This window comes from Triturus cristatus, chromosome 4_1 (genome assembly GCF_964204655.1).
Source record: "Triturus cristatus chromosome 4_1, aTriCri1.1, whole genome shotgun sequence".
In the NCBI taxonomy this organism is placed as follows: domain Eukaryota; kingdom Metazoa; phylum Chordata; class Amphibia; order Caudata; family Salamandridae; genus Triturus; species Triturus cristatus.
This window is the reverse complement of record NC_140585.1, coordinates 145,821,619-145,836,941: the sequence shown is the minus strand read 5'-3', so window position 1 is coordinate 145,836,941 and position 15,323 is coordinate 145,821,619. Positions and strand designations below refer to the sequence as shown.

Here is a 15,323-nt window from a genome sequence, read left to right as displayed (position 1 = left end):
GAGGTCAGCGCCTCTTCTCAGGGCACTAGCGGGGATCAGCACCTCTTCTCAGGTACCCCTGAAGGAGGGCAGTCCCTTTTCTCATGGCACCAGCGGGAGGTCAGCGCCTCTACTCAGGGCACCAGCAGGAGGTAAGCGCCTCTTCTCAGGGCACCAGCGGGGGTCAGCTCCTCCTCTCAGAGCACCAGAGGGAGGGCAGTGCCTCTCCTCAGAGCACCAGCGGGGGGGGGTCAGTGCCTCTTCTCAGGGCCCCAGCGGGGTGTCAGCACCTCTACTCAGGGCACCAGCGGGGGGTCAGTGCCTCTTCTCAGGACACCAGCAGGAGGTCAGCGCCTCTTCTCAGGGCACCAGCGGGAGGTCAGCACCTCTTCTCAGGGCACCAGCGGGAGGTCAGCACCTCTTCTCAGGGCACCAGCTGGAGGTCAGCACCTCTTCTCAGGGCACTAGCGGGGGGGTCAGCGCCTCTTCTCAGGGGCCCTTGCAGGAGGGCAGCGCCTCTTCTCAGGGCACCAGCTGGAGGTCAGCGCCTCTTCTCAGGGGCCTTTGCAGGAGGGCAGCGCCTCTTCTCAGGGCACCAGCTGGAGGTCAGCGCCTCTTCTCAGGGCACCAGCTGGAGGTCAGCGCCTCTTCTCAGGGCACTAGCGGGGGGGGTCAGCGACTCTTCTCAGGGGCCCTTGCAGGAGGGCAGCGCCTATTCTCATGGCACCAGCTGGAGGTCAGCGCCTCTTCTCAGGGGCCCTTGCAGGAGGGCAGCGCCTCTTCTCAGGGCACCAGCTGGAGGTCAGCGCCACTTCTCAGGGCACTAGCGGGGAATCAGCACCTCTTCTCAGGTACCCCTGAAGGAGGGCAGTCCCTTTTCTCATGGCACCAGCGGGAGGTCAGCGCCTCTACTCAGGGCACCAGCAGGAGGTAAGCGCCTCTTCTCAGGGCACCAGCGGGGGTCAGCTCCTCCTCTCAGGGCACCAGAGGGAGGGCAGTGCCTCTCCTCAGGGCACCAGCGGGGTGTCAGTGCCTCTTCTCAGGGCACCAGCGGGGGTCAGCTCCTCCTCTCAGGGCACCAGAGGGAGGGTAGTGCCTCTCCTCAGGGCACCAGCGGGGTGTCAGCGCCTCTACTCAGGGCACCAGCGGGGGGTCAGTGCCTCTTCTCAGGGCACCAGCGGGGGTCTGCTCCTCTTCTCAGGGACCCCTGTAGGAGGGCAGCAGACCTTCTGGGGGATGCCTGCAGCTCGTCCAAGGCCTCGTCAAAGCTCTCAAGTAAGCCCAGATCTGAGCATGAGCGCTTCACCCAGACCAGGGTGTTGCTTTGGATGCTGGCTCCCCTCGCCCTCAGTTTAGAGTGTTAGAAACTACAAGTAGCAGAATACACTGCAATAGCCTGAAAGGAATTTGGTACTCATGCTGGACCTAGGCAATATAAGATCTCTGACGAGGATGGTGGGGAGTGCACGTGCAGGCCAGTGGAACTTTCACTTTCACAATGTGCCTGTAGGCCCTAAAACATTAGACCGAAACAAAGATAAATAAAACGCTTCAACGTCATAAAAAATAATTCCTCATTCAGAGCGCGATCCATCATTTCATTTATGTCTCTTGAAAAAACAACAGGCTTCAACGCATATGATTGATCATGTAGTCCTTTGATTTTGATGTAAATAACAAGGCTTCGTGCACGTTTCTTTTTTCAATTAAGTACACAGAAGCTTAAAACGAAAAGGCAGACATCCTTCGCAAAAAGTGTCTCACTTAAAAATTGCCCGTGATTGATCGTAAAAGTTAAGAGACCGCATTAGTAAATCAGATGATGTCATGAGTGGAAAGCGCCACATTCTAGATGAAATTCTAAATAAAGGTAGAGTTGTCATGCTTTAAAAAATGCGATGGAATCCTCCCCGTCGGGGAATTGAACCCCGGTCTCCCGCGTGACAGGCGGGGATACTGACCACTATACTAACGAGGAACAGCTGCACCTGGTCTCGCTGAGCCGCTCCTTATGTGGCTGAAAACCCTCCTGTCCATCCTCATATGCTATGAATTTGTGCCATTTATCAACTCCTTCACACCAACACAGGGGCCCACAGGCTCAATAAACACACACACACTCCCTCACACAATACACACACAAACACACTCCTGCCTCACAAGATCCTTCTCACCTCCTAGCAGACACTCTCAGCAGCGCTCTCAGCAGCATCACCTGATGCCAGAGTCACAGCAACCAGCTCCCACGGCTGCTTCTGACGGCCCCGGCCTGGATCTTCAGCCCAGGGGCCCCTGGCTCTCTCTGATGCTGGAGGATTGCAGCGGGGGCTGCACACAGGGAGTGGGGAGGGAGACGCTCCCTCCCACCCGCCCACCCGCCCGCCTGCGCCAAAGGAGAAAGCTGGCTTGTAAAGGAGAAGAGAGGAGGCAGGAAAAGCCCAGGTGTGCGAGTGTCTGAGAAAGAGGCGCTTTGAATTGTGAAGCAGAGGAAAAAAGTGAAGACTTTGCAAAATTCCTTCGAGCCGGATTTGAACCAGCGACCTAAGGATATCAGCTTCCCCACTACAGTCCTCCGCTCTACCAACTGAGCTATCGAAGGCTCGGTGATGTAGGGATGACAAGGCGCTATATGGCATGAGGTGTGAGCAGCGTGCCCAGCCGCCTAGGCAGCACTCTGTCTCTAAACAGCAGCTCAAGGCCTTCATAAAGCGCCAAACCCTACAATGGAGACTTTCCTTCCCTGCACAAAGCCAGCAAAGGAAAACAAACAGGCCACCTGCCTTTCTCAATGCTTCTTTCAAATGCTAAGACATCACTTTGCGCACCTTAGAGCAACCTGTCCAGACACACTTACAAACTACCTTAGAAACGCCTCTCAAGGGCGACTATGACTGGCGCCCCAGACCAACCACCTCCCTTCTCTCCAGCCCCTAGCTAGAAGAATAGGAGACCTCACCCGGAGGATACAGACTCCAGAGTGACGGGCTAGAGACGCCCTTTGGGAGACATGACGGCACCAGGGCCGGACTGGCCATACGGGTAAAGAGAGAGCCCCCGCTGGACAGAGAGACTGAGGGACTCCGCCCATCCTGCGTAAATCCGGGCTTGGTGAGCTGTATCCCGCCCGCCCGTGTTGCTCTCCCCCTCCAATGCTGCTCTTCCCCATCTCCCTATCTGGCTTCACGTTAATACTATAAGCCCCCACCTCCTCTTTGCTTCCTTCCACCCAACCAGCAGATATCCATCAAACTAGGTGGGTCGCAGAATACTGGCATTCTGACAATTGGCTCGAGCCTGTCAACAATTTGGCAAGCTGCCATCTCCGAAGCTATAGTGTAGCAAGCTCCAGAAGTGAATCTCTCCCTTTCAATGTTGTCTTGAAACTGGATTCTTCATAGAGCTGGAGACCCCTAGAAACAGGCCTCCTGGATTTGCCAGTGCTTCTTCCAAGCGGTAACCCATCCTTTGTGAAGAACAAGCTTTGATGACCAGCATTCAGTTTTCTATCAGTGTTTTGTCTGTGTGCCTGAAAGGTGACGTTGTTATTAGCAGGTGGCAGGTCAAGTAAAGAAGAAATGTATGTAATAAAAGATTTGCGATGTAAAACCTTAAAAAATGTGTTTAGATAGGATGAAAAAAAACTAGAAGTATACCGTGGGGAGAAAAAAAGAGTCCCTTCCCTGACCGGGAATCGAACCCGGGCCACGGCGGTGAGAGCGCCGAATCCTAACCACTAGACCACCAGGAAGCACTGGGTGCTCTGGAGCAGCACCTGCTCCAAGACATACCACCAGGGTGAGGCCGCCTGTGCTGCTGTCACAGGGTTTTGTGCATCAACTAAAGTAAGCAGGAAAACACACACACATCAACCTAACACTGGCAAGCTAGTCTTTACTACACTTTGGAAAACATCATGGGACACACAAAAAAAACACTGCTTTCAGGCACACCCCCAACAAAGCAATCTACTGAACCTTAAATAGACTCAGATCTCGGGACAGTTTCCATCCCTGGAAGACGCATGGGACCTTCATAACACACAACTAACTGGAGAGCAAAAACAGCAAGAACCAATTAACCATCCAGAAAAATACCAGTCACTGTTCTAGGTCAGCTCCTCTTCTCAGGGCACCAGCGGGAGGTCAGCGCCTCTTCTCAGGGCACCAGCGGGAGGTCAGCGCCTCTTCTCAGGGCACCAGCTGGAGGTCAGCACCTCTTCTCAGGGCACTAGCGGGGGGTCAGCGCCTCTTCTCAGGGGCCCTTGCAGGAGGGCAGCGCCTCTTCTCAGGGCACCAGCTGGAGGTCAGCGCCTCTTCTCAGGGCACTAGCGGGGGGGTCAGCGCCTCTTCTCAGGGGCCTTTGCAGGAGGGCAGCGCCTCTTCTCAGGGCACCAGCTGGAGGTCAGTGCCTCTTCTCAGGGCACTAGCGGGGGGTCAGCGCCTCTTCTCAGGGGCCCTTGCAGGAGGGCAGCGCCTCTTCTCAGGGCACCAGCTGGAGGTCAGCGCCTCTTCTCAGGGCACCAGCGGGAGGTCAGCGCCTCTTCTCAGGGCACCAGCTGGAGGTCAGCGCCACTTCTCAGGGCACTAGCGGGGAATCAGCACCTCTTCTCAGGTACCCCTGAAGGAGGGCAGTCCCTTTTCTCATGGCACCAGCGGGAGGTCAGCGCCTCTACTCAGGGCACCAGCAGGAGGTAAGCGCCTCTTCTCAGGGCACCAGCGGGGGTCAGCTCCTCCTCTCAGGGCACCAGAGGGAGGGCAGTGCCTCTCCTCAGGGCACCAGCGGGGTGTCAGTGCCTCTTCTCAGGGCACCAGCGGGGGTCAGCTCCTCCTCTCAGGGCACCAGAGGGAGGGTAGTGCCTCTCCTCAGGGCACCAGCGGGGTGTCAGCGCCTCTACTCAGGGCACCAGCGGGGGGTCAGTGCCTCTTCTCAGGGCACCAGCGGGGGTCTGCTCCTCTTCTCAGGGACCCCTGTAGGAGGGCAGCAGACCTTCTGGGGGATGCCTGCAGCTCGTCCAAGGCCTCGTCAAAGCTCTCAAGTAAGCCCAGATCTGAGCATGAGCGCTTCACCCAGACCAGGGTGTTGCTTTGGATGCTGGCTCCCCTCGCCCTCAGTTTAGAGTGTTAGAAACTACAAGTAGCAGAATACACTGCAATAGCCTGAAAGGAATTTGGTACTCATGCTGGACCTAGGCAATATAAGATCTCTGACGAGGATGGTGGGGAGTGCACGTGCAGGCCAGTGGAACTTTCACTTTCACAATGTGCCTGTAAGCCCTAAAACATTAGACCGAAACAAAGATAAATAAAACGCTTCAACGTCATAAAAAATAATTCCTCATTCAGAGCGCGATCCATCATTTCATTTATGTCTCTTGAAAAAACAACAGGCTTCAACGCATATGATTGATCATGTAGTCATTTGATTTTGATGTAAATAACAAGGCTTCGTGCACGTTTCTTTTTTCAATTAAGTACACAGAAGGTTAAAACGAAAAGGCAGACATCCTTCGCAAAAAGTGTCCCACTTAAAAATTGCCCGTGATTGATCGTAAAAGTTATGAGACCGCATTAGTAAATCAGATGATGTCATGAGTGGAAAGCGCCACATTCTAGATGAAATTCTAAATAAAGGTAGAGTTGTCATGCTTTAAAAAATGCGATGGAATCCTCCCCGTCGGGGAATTGAACCCCGGTCTCCCGCGTGACAGGCGGGGATACTGACCACTATACTAACGAGGAACAGCTGCACCTGGTCTCGCTGAGCCGCTCCTCATGTGGCTGAAAACCCGCCTGTCCATCCTCATATGCTACGAATTTGTGCCATTTATCAACTCCTTCACACCAACACAGGGGCCCACAGGCTCAATAAACACACACACACTCCCTCACACAATACACACACAAACACACTCCTGCCTCAGAAGATCCTTCTCACCTCCTAGCAGACACTCTCAGCAGCGCTCTCAGCAGCATCACCTGATGCCAGAGTCACAGCAACCAGCTCCCACGGCTGCTTCTGACGGCCCCGGCCTGGATCTTCAGCCCAGGGGCCCCTGGCTCTCTCTGATGCTGGAGGATTGCAGCGGGGGCTGCACACAGGGAGTGGGGAGGGAGACGCTCCCTCCCACCCGCCCACCCGCCCGCCTGCGCCAAAGGAGAAAGCTGGCTTGTAAAGGAGAAGAGAGGAGGCAGGAAAAGCCCAGGTGTGCGAGTGTCTGAGAAAGAGGCGCTTTGAATTGTGAAGCAGAGGAAAAAAGTGAAGACTTTGCAAAATTCCTTCGAGCCGGATTTGAACCAGCGACCTAAGGATATCAGCTTCCCCACTACAGTCCTCCGCTCTACCAACTGAGCTATCGAAGGCTCGGTGATGTAGGGATGACAAGGCGCTATATGGCATGAGGTGTGAGCAGCGTGCCCAGCCGCCTAGGCAGCACTCTGTCTCTAAACAGCAGCTCAAGGCCTTCATAAAGCGCCAAACCCTACAATGGAGACTTTCCTTCCCTGCACAAAGCCAGCAAAGGAAAACAAACAGGCCACCTGCCTTTCTCAATGCTTCTTTCAAATGCTAAGACATCACTTTGCGCACCTTAGAGCAACCTGTCCAGACACACTTACAAACTACCTTAGAAACGCCTCTCAAGGGCGACTATGACTGGCGCCCCAGACCAACCACCTCCCTTCTCTCCAGCCCCTAGCTAGAAGAATAGGAGACCTCACCCGGAGGATACAGACTCCAGAGTGACGGGCTAGAGACGCCCTTTGGGAGACATGACGGCACCAGGGCCGGACTGGCCATACGGGTAAAGAGAGAGCCCCCGCTGGACAGAGAGACTGAGGGACTCCGCCCATCCTGCGTAAATCCGGGCTTGGTGAGCAGTATCCCGCCCGCCCGTGTTGCTCTCCCCCTCCAATGCTGCTCTTCCCCATCTCCCTATCTGGCTTCACGTTAATACTATAAGCCCCCACCTCCTCTTTGCTTCCTTCCACCCAACCAGCAGATATCCATCAAACTAGGTGGGTCGCAGAATACTGGCATTCTGACAATTGGCTCGAGCCTGTCAACAATTTGGCAAGCTGCCATCTCCGAAGCTATAGTGTAGCAAGCTCCAGAAGCGAATCTCTCCCTTTCAATGTTGTCTTGAAACTGGATTCTTCATAGAGCTGGAGACCCCTAGAAACAGGCCTCCTGGATTTGCCAGTGCTTCTTCCAAGCGGTAACCCATCCTTTGTGAAGAACAAGCTTTGATGACCAGCATTCAGTTTTCTATCAGTGTTTTGTCTGTGTGCCTGAAAGGTGACGTTGTTATTAGCAGGTGGCAGGTCAAGTAAAGAAGAAATGTATGTAATAAAAGATTTGCGATGTAGAACCTTAAAAAATGTGTTTAGATAGGATGAAAAAAAACTAGAAGTATACCGTGGGGAGAAAAAAAGAGTCCCTTCCCTGACCGGGAATCGAACCCGGGCCGCGGCGGTGAGAGCGCCGAATCCTAACCACTAGACCACCAGGGAGCACTGGGTGCTCTGGAGCAGCACCTGCTCCAAGACATACCACCAGGGTGAGGCCGCCTGTGCTGCTGTCACAGGGTTTTGTGCATCAACTAAAGTAAGCAGGAAAACACACACACATCAACCTAACACTGGCAAGCTTGTCTTTACTACACTTTGGAAAACATCATGGGACACACAAAAAAAACACTGCTTTCAGGCACACCCCCAACAAAGCAATCTACTGAACGTTAAATAGACTCAGATCTCGGGACAGTTTCCATCCCTGGAAGACGCATGGGACCTTCATAACACACAACTAACTGGAGAGCAAAAACAGCAAGAACCAATTAACCATCCAGAAAAATACCAGTCACTGTTCTAGGTCAGCTCCTCTTCTCAGGGCACCAGCGGGAGGTCAGCGCCTCTTCTCAGGGCACCAGCGGGAGGTCAGCGCCTCTTCTCAGGGCACCAGCTGGAGGTCAGCACCTCTTCTCAGGGCACTAGCGGGGGGTCAGCGCCTCTTCTCAGGGGCCCTTGCAGGAGGGCAGCGCCTCTTCTCAGGGCACCAGCTGGAGGTCAGCGCCTCTTCTCAGGGCACTAGCGGGGGGGTCAGCGCCTCTTCTCAGGGGCCTTTGCAGGAGGGCAGCGCCTCTTCTCAGGGCACCAGCTGGAGGTCAGTGCCTCTTCTCAGGGCACTAGCGGGGGGTCAGCGCCTCTTCTCAGGGGCCCTTGCAGGAGGGCAGCGCCTCTTCTCAGGGCACCAGCTGGAGGTCAGCGCCTCTTCTCAGGGCACCAGCGGGAGGTCAGCGCCTCTTCTCAGGGCACCAGCTGGAGGTCAGCGCCTCTTCTCAGGGCACTAGCGGGGATCAGCACCTCTTCTCAGGTACCCCTGAAGGAGGGCAGTCCCTTTTCTCATGGCACCAGCGGGAGGTCAGCGCCTCTACTCAGGGCACCAGCAGGAGATAAGCGCCTCTTCTCAGGGCACCAGCGGGGGTCAGCTCCTCCTCTCAGAGCACCAGAGGGAGGGCAGTGCCTCTCCTCAGAGCACCAGCGGGGGGGGGGGGGTCAGTGCCTCTTCTCAGGGCCCCAGCGGGGTGTCAGCACCTCTACTCAGGGCACCAGCGGGGGGTCAGTGCCTCTTCTCAGGGCACCAGCAGGAGGTCAGCGCCTCTTCTTAGGGCACCAGCGGGAGGTCAGCACCTCTTCTCAGGGCACCAGCAGGAGGTCAGCACCTCTTCTCAGGGCACCAGCTGGAGGTCAGCGCCTCTTCTCAGGGCACTAGCGGGGGGGTCAGCACCTCTTCTCAGGGGCCCTTGCAGGAGGGCAGCGCCTCTTCTCAGGGCATCAGCTGGAGGTCAGCGCCTCTTCTCAGGGGCCCTTGCAGGAGGGCAGCGCCTCTTCTCAGGGCACCAGCTGGAGGTCAGCGCCTCTTCTCAGGGCACCAGCTGGAGGTCAGCGCCTCTTCTCAGGGCACTAGCGGGGGGGGTCAGCGCCTCTTCTCAGGGGCCCTTGCAGGAGGGCAGCGCCTATTCTCATGGCACCAGCTGGAGGTCAGCGCCTCTTCTCAGGGGCCCTTGCAGGAGGGCAGCGCCTCTTCTCAGGGCACCAGCTGGAGGTCAGCGCCACTTCTCAGGGCACTAGCGGGGAATCAGCACCTCTTCTCAGGTACCCCTGAAGGAGGGCAGTCCCTTTTCTCATGGCACCAGCGGGAGGTCAGCGCCTCTACTCAGGGCACCAGCAGGAGGTAAGCGCCTCTTCTCAGGGCACCAGCGGGGGTCAGCTCCTCCTCTCAGGGCACCAGAGGGAGGGCAGTGCCTCTCCTCAGGGCACCAGCGGGGTGTCAGCGCCTCTACTCAGGGCACCAGCGGGGGGTCAGTGCCTCTTCTCAGGGCACCAGCGGGGGTCTGCTCCTCTTCTCAGGGACCCCTGTAGGAGGGCAGCAGACCTTCTGGGGGATGCCTGCAGCTCGTCCAAGGCCTCGTCAAAGCTCTCAAGTAAGCCCAGATCTGAGCATGAGCGCTTCACCCAGACCAGGGTGTTGCTTTGGATGCTGGCTCCCCTCGCCCTCAGTTTAGAGTGTTAGAAACTACAAGTAGCAGAATACACTGCAATAGCCTGAAAGGAATTTGGTACTCATGCTGGACCTAGGCAATATAAGATCTCTGACGAGGATGGTGGGGAGTGCACGTGCAGGCCAGTGGAACTTTCACTTTCACAATGTGCCTGTAAGCCCTAAAACATTAGACCGAAACAAAGATAAATAAAACGCTTCAACGTCATAAAAAATAATTCCTCATTCAGAGCGCGATCCATCATTTCATTTATGTCTCTTGAAAAAACAACAGGCTTCAACGCATATGATTGATCATGTAGTCATTTGATTTTGATGTAAATAACAAGGCTTCGTGCACGTTTCTTTTTTCAATTAAGTACACAGAAGGTTAAAACGAAAAGGCAGACATCCTTCGCAAAAAGTGTCCCACTTAAAAATTGCCCGTGATTGATCGTAAAAGTTATGAGACCGCATTAGTAAATCAGATGATGTCATGAGTGGAAAGCGCCACATTCTAGATGAAATTCTAAATAAAGGTAGAGTTGTCATGCTTTAAAAAATGCGATGGAATCCTCCCCGTCGGGGAATTGAACCCCGGTCTCCCGCGTGACAGGCGGGGATACTGACCACTATACTAACGAGGAACAGCTGCACCTGGTCTCGCTGAGCCGCTCCTCATGTGGCTGAAAACCCGCCTGTCCATCCTCATATGCTATGAATTTGTGCCATTTATCAACTCCTTCACACCAACACAGGGGCCCACAGGCTCAATAAACACACACACACTCCCTCACACAATACACACACAAACACACTCCTGCCTCACAAGATCCTTCTCACCTCCTAGCAGACACTCTCAGCAGCGCTCTCAGCAGCATCACCTGATGCCAGAGTCACAGCAACCAGCTCCCACGGCTGCTTCTGACGGCCCCGGCCTGGATCTTCAGCCCAGGGGCCCCTGGCTCTCTCTGATGCTGGAGGATTGCAGCGGGGGCTGCACACAGGGAGTGGGGAGGGAGACGCTCCCTCCCACCCGCCCACCCGCCCGCCTGCGCCAAAGGAGAAAGCTGGCTTGTAAAGGAGAAGAGAGGAGGCAGGAAAAGCCCAGGTGTGCGAGTGTCTGAGAAAGAGGCGCTTTGAATTGTGAAGCAGAGGAAAAAAGTGAAGACTTTGCAAAATTCCTTCGAGCCGGATTTGAACCAGCGACCTAAGGATGTCAGCTTCCCCACTACAGTCCTCCGCTCTACCAACTGAGCTATCGAAGGCTCGGTGATGTAGGGATGACAAGGCGCTATATGGCATGAGGTGTGAGCAGCGTGCCCAGCCGCCTAGGCAGCACTCTGTCTCTAAACAGCAGCTCAAGGCCTTCATAAAGCGCCAAACCCTACAATGGAGACTTTCCTTCCCTGCACAAAGCCAGCAAAGGAAAACAAACAGGCCACCTGCCTTTCTCAATGCTTCTTTCAAATGCTAAGACATCACTTTGCGCACCTTAGAGCAACCTGTCCAGACACACTTACAAACTACCTTAGAAACGCCTCTCAAGGGCGACTATGACTGGCGCCCCAGACCAACCACCTCCCTTCTCTCCAGCCCCTAGCTAGAAGAATAGGAGACCTCACCCGGAGGATACAGACTCCAGAGTGACGGGCTAGAGACGCCCTTTGGGAGACATGACGGCACCAGGGCCGGACTGGCCATACGGGTAAAGAGAGAGCCCCCGCTGGACAGAGAGACTGAGGGACTCCGCCCATCCTGCGTAAATCCGGGCTTGGTGAGCAGTATCCCGCCCGCCCGTGTTGCTCTCCCCCTCCAATGCTGCTCTTCCCCATCTCCCTATCTGGCTTCACGTTAATACTATAAGCCCCCACCTCCTCTTTGCTTCCTTCCACCCAACCAGCAGATATCCATCAAACTAGGTGGGTCGCAGAATACTGGCATTCTGACAATTGGCTCGAGCCTGTCAACAATTTGGCAAGCTGCCATCTCCGAAGCTATAGTGTAGCAAGCTCCAGAAGCGAATCTCTCCCTTTCAATGTTGTCTTGAAACTGGATTCTTCATAGAGCTGGAGACCCCTAGAAACAGGCCTCCTGGATTTGCCAGTGCTTCTTCCAAGCGGTAACCCATCCTTTGTGAAGAACAAGCTTTGATGACCAGCATTCAGTTTTCTATCAGTGTTTTGTCTGTGTGCCTGAAAGGTGACGTTGTTATTAGCAGGTGGCAGGTCAAGTAAAGAAGAAATGTATGTAATAAAAGATTTGCGATGTAAAACCTTAAAAAATGTGTTTAGATAGGATGAAAAAAAACTAGAAGTATACCGTGGGGAGAAAAAAAGAGTCCCTTCCCTGACCGGGAATCGAACCCGGGCCGCGGCGGTGAGAGCGCCGAATCCTAACCACTAGACCACCAGGGAGCACTGGGTGCTCTGGAGCAGCACCTGCTCCAAGACATACCACCAGGGTGAGGCCGCCTGTGCTGCTGTCACAGGGTTTTGTGCATCAACTAAAGTAAGCAGGAAAACACACACACATCAACCTAACACTGGCAAGCTTGTCTTTACTACACTTTGGAAAACATCATGGGACACACAAAAAAAACACTGCTTTCAGGCACACCCCCAACAAAGCAATCTACTGAACGTTAAATAGACTCAGATCTCGGGACAGTTTCCATCCCTGGAAGACGCATGGGACCTTCATAACACACAACTAACTGGAGAGCAAAAACAGCAAGAACCAATTAACCATCCAGAAAAATACCAGTCACTGTTCTAGGTCAGCTCCTCTTCTCAGGGCACCAGCGGGAGGTCAGCGCCTCTTCTCAGGGCACCAGCGGGAGGTCAGCGCCTCTTCTCAGGGCACCAGCTGGAGGTCAGCACCTCTTCTCAGGGCACTAGCGGGGGGTCAGCGCCTCTTCTCAGGGGCCCTTGCAGGAGGGCAGCGCCTCTTCTCAGGGCACCAGCTGGAGGTCAGCGCCTCTTCTCAGGGCACTAGCGGGGGGGTCAGCGCCTCTTCTCAGGGGCCTTTGCAGGAGGGCAGCGCCTCTTCTCAGGGCACCAGCTGGAGGTCAGTGCCTCTTCTCAGGGCACTAGCGGGGGGTCAGCGCCTCTTCTCAGGGGCCCTTGCAGGAGGGCAGCGCCTCTTCTCAGGGCACCAGCTGGAGGTCAGCGCCTCTTCTCAGGGCACCAGCGGGAGGTCAGCGCCTCTTCTCAGGGCACCAGCTGGAGGTCAGCGCCTCTTCTCAGGGCACTAGCGGGGATCAGCACCTCTTCTCAGGTACCCCTGAAGGAGGGCAGTCCCTTTTCTCATGGCACCAGCGGGAGGTCAGCGCCTCTACTCAGGGCACCAGCAGGAGGTAAGCGCCTCTTCTCAGGGCACCAGCGGGGGTCAGCTCCTCCTCTCAGAGCACCAGAGGGAGGGCAGTGCCTCTCCTCAGAGCACCAGCGGGGGGGGGTCAGTGCCTCTTCTCAGGGCCCCAGCGGGGTGTCAGCACCTCTACTCAGGGCACCAGCGGGGGGTCAGTGCCTCTTCTCAGGACACCAGCAGGAGGTCAGCGCCTCTTCTCAGGGCACCAGCGGGAGGTCAGCACCTCTTCTCAGGGCACCAGCGGGAGGTCAGCACCTCTTCTCAGGGCACCAGCTGGAGGTCAGCACCTCTTCTCAGGGCACTAGCGGGGGGGTCAGCGCCTCTTCTCAGGGGCCCTTGCAGGAGGGCAGCGCCTCTTCTCAGGGCACCAGCTGGAGGTCAGCGCCTCTTCTCAGGGGCCTTTGCAGGAGGGCAGCGCCTCTTCTCAGGGCACCAGCTGGAGGTCAGCGCCTCTTCTCAGGGCACCAGCTGGAGGTCAGCGCCTCTTCTCAGGGCACTAGCGGGGGGGGTCAGCGACTCTTCTCAGGGGCCCTTGCAGGAGGGCAGCGCCTATTCTCATGGCACCAGCTGGAGGTCAGCGCCTCTTCTCAGGGGCCCTTGCAGGAGGGCAGCGCCTCTTCTCAGGGCACCAGCTGGAGGTCAGCGCCACTTCTCAGGGCACTAGCGGGGAATCAGCACCTCTTCTCAGGTACCCCTGAAGGAGGGCAGTCCCTTTTCTCATGGCACCAGCGGGAGGTCAGCGCCTCTACTCAGGGCACCAGCAGGAGGTAAGCGCCTCTTCTCAGGGCACCAGCGGGGGTCAGCTCCTCCTCTCAGGGCACCAGAGGGAGGGCAGTGCCTCTCCTCAGGGCACCAGCGGGGTGTCAGTGCCTCTTCTCAGGGCACCAGCGGGGGTCAGCTCCTCCTCTCAGGGCACCAGAGGGAGGGTAGTGCCTCTCCTCAGGGCACCAGCGGGGTGTCAGCGCCTCTACTCAGGGCACCAGCGGGGGGTCAGTGCCTCTTCTCAGGGCACCAGCGGGGGTCTGCTCCTCTTCTCAGGGACCCCTGTAGGAGGGCAGCAGACCTTCTGGGGGATGCCTGCAGCTCGTCCAAGGCCTCGTCAAAGCTCTCAAGTAAGCCCAGATCTGAGCATGAGCGCTTCACCCAGACCAGGGTGTTGCTTTGGATGCTGGCTCCCCTCGCCCTCAGTTTAGAGTGTTAGAAACTACAAGTAGCAGAATACACTGCAATAGCCTGAAAGGAATTTGGTACTCATGCTGGACCTAGGCAATATAAGATCTCTGACGAGGATGGTGGGGAGTGCACGTGCAGGCCAGTGGAACTTTCACTTTCACAATGTGCCTGTAGGCCCTAAAACATTAGACCGAAACAAAGATAAATAAAACGCTTCAACGTCATAAAAAATAATTCCTCATTCAGAGCGCGATCCATCATTTCATTTATGTCTCTTGAAAAAACAACAGGCTTCAACGCATATGATTGATCATGTAGTCCTTTGATTTTGATGTAAATAACAAGGCTTCGTGCACGTTTCTTTTTTCAATTAAGTACACAGAAGCTTAAAACGAAAAGGCAGACATCCTTCGCAAAAAGTGTCTCACTTAAAAATTGCCCGTGATTGATCGTAAAAGTTATGAGACCGCATTAGTAAATCAGATGATGTCATGAGTGGAAAGCGCCACATTCTAGATGAAATTCTAAATAAAGGTAGAGTTGTCATGCTTTAAAAAATGCGATGGAATCCTCCCCGTCGGGGAATTGAACCCCGGTCTCCCGCGTGACAGGCGGGGATACTGACCACTATACTAACGAGGAACAGCTGCACCTGGTCTCGCTGAGCCGCTCCTTATATGGCTGAAAACCCTCCTGTCCATCCTCATATGCTACGAATTTGTGCCATTTATCAACTCCTTCACACCAACACAGGGGCCCACAGGCTCAATAAACACACACACACTCCCTCACACAATACACACACAAACACACTCCTGCCTCACAAGATCCTTCTCACCTCCTAGCAGACACTCTCAGCAGCGCTCTCAGCAGCATCACCTGATGCCAGAGTCACAGCAACCAGCTCCCACGGCTGCTTCTGACGGCCCCGGCCTGGATCTTCAGCCCAGGGGCCCCTGGCTCTCTCTGATGCTGGAGGATTGCAGCGGGGGCTGCACACAGGGAGTGGGGAGGGAGACGCTCCCTCCCACCCGCCCACCCGCCCGCCTGCGCCAAAGGAGAAAGCTGGCTTGTAAAGGAGAAGAGAGGAGGCAGGAAAAGCCCAGGTGTGCGAGTGTCTGAGAAAGAGGCGCTTTGAATTGTGAAGCAGAGGAAAAAAGTGAAGACTTTGCAAAATTCCTTCGAGCCGGATTTGAACCAGCGACCTAAGGATATCAGCTTCCCCACTACAGTCCTCCGCTCTACCAACTGAGCTATCGAAGGCT

At 55.4% G+C, this 15,323-nt stretch overlaps 6 non-coding genes across 6 annotated transcripts; all 6 read right to left on the bottom strand.

The window, feature by feature from the left end:
• Window positions 1-1,885: 1,885 nt before the first annotated feature.
• On the bottom strand, window positions 1,886-1,957 carry TRNAD-GUC (transfer RNA aspartic acid (anticodon GUC)). Its single transcript has one exon. It is a non-coding gene; the product is annotated as a tRNA-Asp (tRNA).
• Window positions 1,958-5,645: 3,688 nt separating this feature from the next.
• Window positions 5,646-5,717, bottom strand: TRNAD-GUC (transfer RNA aspartic acid (anticodon GUC)). Its single transcript has one exon. It is a non-coding gene; the product is annotated as a tRNA-Asp (tRNA).
• Window positions 5,718-7,415: 1,698 nt separating this feature from the next.
• Window positions 7,416-7,487, bottom strand: TRNAE-CUC (transfer RNA glutamic acid (anticodon CUC)). Its single transcript has one exon. It is a non-coding gene; the product is annotated as a tRNA-Glu (tRNA).
• Window positions 7,488-10,091: 2,604 nt separating this feature from the next.
• On the bottom strand, window positions 10,092-10,163 carry TRNAD-GUC (transfer RNA aspartic acid (anticodon GUC)). The gene has a single exon. It is a non-coding gene; the product is annotated as a tRNA-Asp (tRNA).
• Window positions 10,164-11,861: 1,698 nt separating this feature from the next.
• Window positions 11,862-11,933, bottom strand: TRNAE-CUC (transfer RNA glutamic acid (anticodon CUC)). The gene has a single exon. It is a non-coding gene; the product is annotated as a tRNA-Glu (tRNA).
• A 2,695-nt stretch (window positions 11,934-14,628) lies between these two features.
• TRNAD-GUC (transfer RNA aspartic acid (anticodon GUC)) lies at window positions 14,629-14,700 on the bottom strand. Its single transcript has one exon. It is a non-coding gene; the product is annotated as a tRNA-Asp (tRNA).
• Window positions 14,701-15,323: the final 623 nt, after the last annotated feature.